Source organism: Myotis brandtii, unplaced genomic scaffold (genome assembly GCF_000412655.1).
Source record: "Myotis brandtii unplaced genomic scaffold, ASM41265v1 scaffold324, whole genome shotgun sequence".
Lineage (NCBI taxonomy): Eukaryota > Metazoa > Chordata > Mammalia > Chiroptera > Vespertilionidae > Myotis > Myotis brandtii.
In genome coordinates this window covers 830,639-836,389 of record NW_005362439.1, presented here as the reverse complement: position 1 = coordinate 836,389, position 5,751 = coordinate 830,639, and the positions used below count along the sequence as shown (strand labels likewise).

At 46.0% G+C, this 5,751-nt stretch overlaps 1 long non-coding RNA gene across 5 annotated transcripts in view; it reads left to right on the top strand.

The window, feature by feature from the left end:
• Positions 1-14: 14 nt before the first annotated feature.
• LOC106726852 overlaps positions 15-5,751 on the top strand; it is a 9,759-nt gene continuing 4,022 nt past the window's right edge. Inside the window, exons 1-2 of one of the 5 annotated variants that reach the window (XR_001362970.1) lie at positions 183-195; positions 1,000-1,935. This is a non-coding gene — a long non-coding RNA (uncharacterized LOC106726852). The other 4 variants (XR_001362969.1, XR_001362971.1, XR_001362967.1 and 1 more) reach the window with 4 other exon arrangements.

Sequence of the window (5,751 nt, the reverse complement as noted above, 5' to 3'; positions counted from 1 at the left end):
CTCAGCCCGGACCTGCTTCGCCGCCGGCCGCCCGGGGAACCTTAAGAGTGCAGCACCGACCCCAGTAACTCCCAATCACAGGCCGTGGCGTCAGGCACTTCCTCTTACGTCACGAGCCGCCGCCGCTTCCGGCGCCAGTACCTGGCGTCCGGGCTGCTCCGCGTTCCTGGCTCCGGGAGGGCCGCGTATCTGAAGGTGCCGAAGGGAGGGCCGGGTTGGAGGGGAACACGGGGTTGGAGGGTTAGCGGGATCCCCGCGAGGTGCCCGGATGTGGCGAAGGTGGGAATGAGGACGTGTTTCCGAGGCCAAGGCCCCTCTGGAGACCACCCCCCCAGCTCCGCCTATTGGAGGCGTCCAAGCCCCTTTTCCCGCCCAGCTAGAGGAAAAGCGAGGGAGTCGGGGGACAGGTGCTAAGCAAAAGGATTTGAATTTTGCCCAGCCCGCCTTGCGCGATGCTTGAGCATCGATCTGTGAACCAGGTTGGTTTCCGGTTGGGGAACATGCCGGGGTTGCGGGCTCCATCTTCAGTGGGGGGCGTGCCGGAGGCAGCCGATCAGTGAATGATTCTCGCACCACCTCCTGTGCGTCCAGACCAGGGATGGAACCGGAAACCTAGGCGTGTGCCCTGACTGGGAATCAACCCATAGCCTTTGGGTTCACGGGAGGACGCTCCAGCCAACGGAGCCACACTGGCCAGGGCAAGTGATTCTTTAAGATCTACCGAAGCGGAGTCACTGTAAGTCTTTAGAATAAGCCTCCTACTGCTTACCTGCCGGAAGTTCAGTATACCCTATCAATGTATCTGATTTTCACAGCATCCACTATTTGTTACAACTTGTAACACTGACGGAGAAACAATTTAGCCTGGAGTTGAAAGGAGAGGAAATTTTTATACCACACCCCCATCAACTAGTAATTTGTCAGTGTCTGCTTCTGGCTCAGGAACCTTGGCTGTATCTTCCAAAGGATGTCATTTCTTTCTTTTTTGATGGTTAATAGTTTTGGAACAGAAACAAAGAAGTCTGGATTGAGGAGTCCCTAAAAGTAGTGCTCTCCGAGTAGAACACTTCTCAAAAATTAATGCATAGCCCGCTTGCATCTACAATAACTGCATCTTTAACAGACTCGCTTGTATTTTTACCAAGTGCCCAAGGTGATTCTGATACACAGAACATTTGGAAACCTTTTGGACACATGTAGGGTGAAAAATTGTTCTAGTTTATCTGGGACTGGGGTTTTTTCCAGGATGCAGGGCTTTATAAATGCTAAAGCCAGGGCAGTCCTGGGCAAAGTGGTGATCATCCTAGATCCATGTGAGTGTGTACTATTAGAAAGATGATCTTGATGCAGTCTGGCATCCTGGGTTGCCTCATTTCTATTTGCAGGAGTTGTTTCTATTAGGGGTGGCTATGGAGAAGGGATGAAAGTGAGGTGCGTTGCCAATTCTTACTGATTCTCCAGTCCAAACCCATCCTTCACTGACCTGCTCGCAGTCCTGGAACATGTCTCCTTTTCCGTCCGGCGGGGTGTTCAGTTTCATCAGTAGAGGGCGCTGGAGGGACATAGAGGAGGAAAGGGCTCTTCCTGATTCCAGTGTGCGGTCTCAGCTGGCTTTGCAATGCCTGGTGGTTAGCCGTGTTTGGCAGCTCTCTGTGGGCTGAATTTCAGTGTTAGTTGAATTTAGAGCCTTGTTAAGTTTCTCTTCTGAGGTGAAGGCATTGACTGGGAAGGAATGGGATCCCAAAACTTGAAGCAGGCACTTCTGCTTGGGCCCGGATGAAAGTGACGACCTTGAACACCCAAGTCACCCTGAGCCTCCCTTGGTGGTGGAAGTAGCTTGCCCTTCTTTATCTGAGGACACTTGGAAACCCTGTGCAACCCTCACCTGGAGCAGATGACTTGAAAAATACAGACTTGGTCTGTGCTTCCTGGCAGGTGAGGGTGCTTCCGGCTTTGTGCAGTTCCCTTGTATTCTGCCTTGACCTAGAGGTAGACCCACCTAGAGGTACTTTTAAGTGGCTGCTCTCTCTATCTACTATGTCGGTATTTTTGGAATTTCCCTTTTCCCCTGTAGGTAATTTCTTATGATGGTAAATAATTCTTTATTTATTCTTGTTTGAGTTACTATATAGTTTCTGTCTATTTGAGTCCTGACTGTTTCAGTATGATCCTGACATCAGGGCTAGCAAGTGACTGCCCCCGGGTTGGCCTTGAACTGCAAGTAACTGGTTTGCCTCTGATTTGGGCCCTTTGCTCTAGCGCCACTCTCGGGTTCCTTAGCCGAGACCTCCCTCCTGAAGTCCCAGTAGGTTTTGCTGGCCCAGTTGCCATGCCCCTCCTCTGAAACCCGTGTTTCTCAGCACATGGTGGGAAGACCATCTGCAGAGTCACCGGGGGAATGCCTATAAAAATGGAAGATTTTAGGCCCCATCAAGATTCTGAGTCAGCACGTGTGGGGCAGAACCCTGCATTTGGCATTTTTAACAGTGCCTGGTTTCAATTTGCAAGAACCTTCAAGAGTTCTGCCTTTTCCGGCTGCCTGCCTTCTCCAGGTGATCCCTTTTCCACTCCGCAGTTATCTCATCCCCTGGATGGCAAAACTGATCAATATTTTACGTGTCGGTAGCTCTTAGAAATGACTCTGGGCGAGTCACACACTGCAGCCTACTTTCAGTTGCCTATTTTCACAGCAGACTCTTGCCCAGTGTTCCCTGTTTGAATCATGTGCCACTTGTGGAGCGCCTGCTGCTGAATTCCTGAGAAAACCCAATCCAAGGAAAATAATGGCACATCAAGCTAATAGCTCTCTGCGAAGGTGTTGCAGAGGGAAGTTCCCAGCCCGTGTCTCACGGCCCAAGGCTCAGCGGTTCCCAGCTTGAGGAGGGAGGGTGGGACAGGAACCTGCCAACTCCGCAGCGTGTTTGTGTGGAGCCTTTCAAGTCTTGGCCGACTTTAAACAACGCAGAGAGAGGATGCTTCCCAGACTCCACTCAGGAACTCCTCCTGCTCCCTGCCCAGCACGACTGCAGACGCTGCCAGAGATAAAGTCTTCCAGAAACCGCAGTGTAAACCATGTGAGGCTCAATTAAAGAACAGCCTACTTGGGTGTGGAATTGTGGAGAGCAGACAAAAATCTGGGACGGGAGAGATCACTAGAGGTTACAGTCATCAACGAAGGCTTTATGGCGAACAGAGAGCTATGCCAAGGCTCTAAAGTATTTGGCATTCAGAAGGCCCAAAGGTATTCTGATGGTTACATTACCCCTGAAAAAGAGCAGGCAACATTTATCGACTCATTCTTAATGATAAAAAAAAGGCAAATAAAACACTACTTAACATTTATTGAGAGTGTCTTGCTTGCCAAATGCTATGCTAATTACTTACATGCTGATCTGATTTTCAGAACGACCTTATGATGTAGGTGTATAAATATTAGCCCCCGTTTACAAAGAGATAAACTGAACCATGATGCCATCATCCCACTGCAAATGCAAATACATGGCAGAGTGAGAGCTCATTAGGAAAGACAGGACTGTTCCTGGAATGATATATGGAGCCATCTCCTGGGACCACATAGCTGGTGTTTGTTTTTTGTTTTTGTTTTTCAATGACTTCAAAAGTGAAGGGTTGGTAGCAATATAATACAGTATGGAATATGGGAATTCTCTGTACTTTCTGCTCAATTTTCCTGTAAATCTAAAACAGACGTTAAATATACAGTCTATTAAGAAAGACAATTAATAGAAAATATCCAAACACAAAGAGAAAAAAAGATGGAAAACTTAATGGAGGCTCCTGGCAGTACGGCTGAATAATACAACTCAATTCTGGCTAAATTAGAACAAACATAAAGAGTGGCCACAAAGTCCCTGTGAATGCTAGCTTGAAGTTGTGTGTATGGCTCCTCTGCTCTCTGCAGAAATTAAAAATTTTCCCTTTGTTCTATCATATATCAATTAGCTTACATGATACCGTACCTAGAAGAAATGTAAAACAAGTACCCAAACTCCCACAAAGTGAATCTGTAACTACTCTATAAAATTTAATGCAAGGCTAGAGTCATAAAAAATAATATCTCCAAGGGCAAAACAATAAACCAAACCAAAGGGGTGAAAAAAGTGTAAGAAAATGAAATCAGAGCTAGAAGCAGTTAGCAGTAAGAAAATAAGAAATCAGTGGTTGCTCCTTGGGGGAAACACAGGACCAGCGTTTGGAGCAGGAGAGTGACTCGGAATCATTACAAGGTGTGAGAACTGAGCCTGGGACTCCTGCATGGAGTCAGGTACCTCCAGTGGAGTGAGAGTGGTGTCGGGTTGGTAAAGTTCCCAGGCTGCCAACAGACAGAAGCAAAAAATTTATCTCTGAAGAGGAACATCCCCATTTAGCCCTCAGGACTCTCTCCAGATTAAAATCAATCAAATAGGATTTCAAAATAAAAATACCAACACAATGCCCTGACCGGTTTGGCTCAGTGAATAGAGCATCGGCCTGCGGACTGAAGGATCCCAGGTTCGATTCTAGTCAAGGGCATGTACCTTGGTTGCGGGCACATCCTCCGTGGGGAGTGTGTGGGGGGCAGCTGATCGATGTTTCTCTCTCATCGATGTTTCTAACTCTCTATCCCTCTCCCCTCCTTTCTGTAAAAAATCAATAAAATATATTTTTTTAAAAATACCAACACAAAAGAAAATAAACCACTTTGAATGAGAGTCTGGAGAAATACAACCAATAGATTTAGACTCCTAAGAATTTCAGATTATGAGAATCACCAGATATGGAATATAAAATGCCCATGTGTGCAATACCTCCATAAAATTTTAAAACTGAATTCGAAAAATGAGCAAGCATTATGAAACTATCAAGAATGACCAGGCAGATTTAAACAAGAACCCAACTGAAACAGCGGTCGCCAACCTTTCGGACCTCACGGACCACCGGTTGGCGACCGCTGGACTAAAACATGTAAAAATGAAAACAGCAGTGACTTGCTTTAACAGAAGATAAAAATATATGAAGAGAGAATTAAGGAACTAGAATATATATGTAAACAAATTGCACAATATGCAGCTTGGGAAACGAGAGGTGGAAAATGTGAGAAAGGTTATGAGACAGAATGAAGATAGGACATTTATAACTAGAGACTCGAAGGCAATGAGAATTTTTCAGAAAAGACCAAAGACATGTATTCTTACGCACAGAAAGCGTAGTATAAACCAAGTAGGATACATTTTTTAAATTCTACACTTAAATACACTGTCATGATACCAAGGAACACAAAGCCAAAGATATCTTAAATGTGGCCAGAGTTATTTCTACCTATAAAAGAATGCCGTACTGACACTGACTTCTGAACACCAACAACGGAAGCCAGAAGTCAATGACTGAGGAGGTATTTCATTAACCGTTAGATGCCATCAGTTCTAAATCACACCTTTACTCATTCAGTATAGCACCAACAGAGAAAAAGTAACGGTTTCAATTAAACTGCGACATGCATCAGAAGATCTGACATGCAAGAGAGGTACGCAAACAAACTGATAAATGTATAATTTATTTTAAAAAAGCACGATAGTATAAAATAATGAAAACAGGGAATTTATGGGGTTTTAAAACAAAATCCTAGGCCACAAAAACATAGAAATCAGGAAATTAGGCCGGGGGGATTGGGCCTAAAGCCGGCAGGTGGACATCCCTTGGGTCCCGGACTGCGAGAGGGCGCAGGCTGGGCTGAGGGGAAACTCCCCCCCCCCC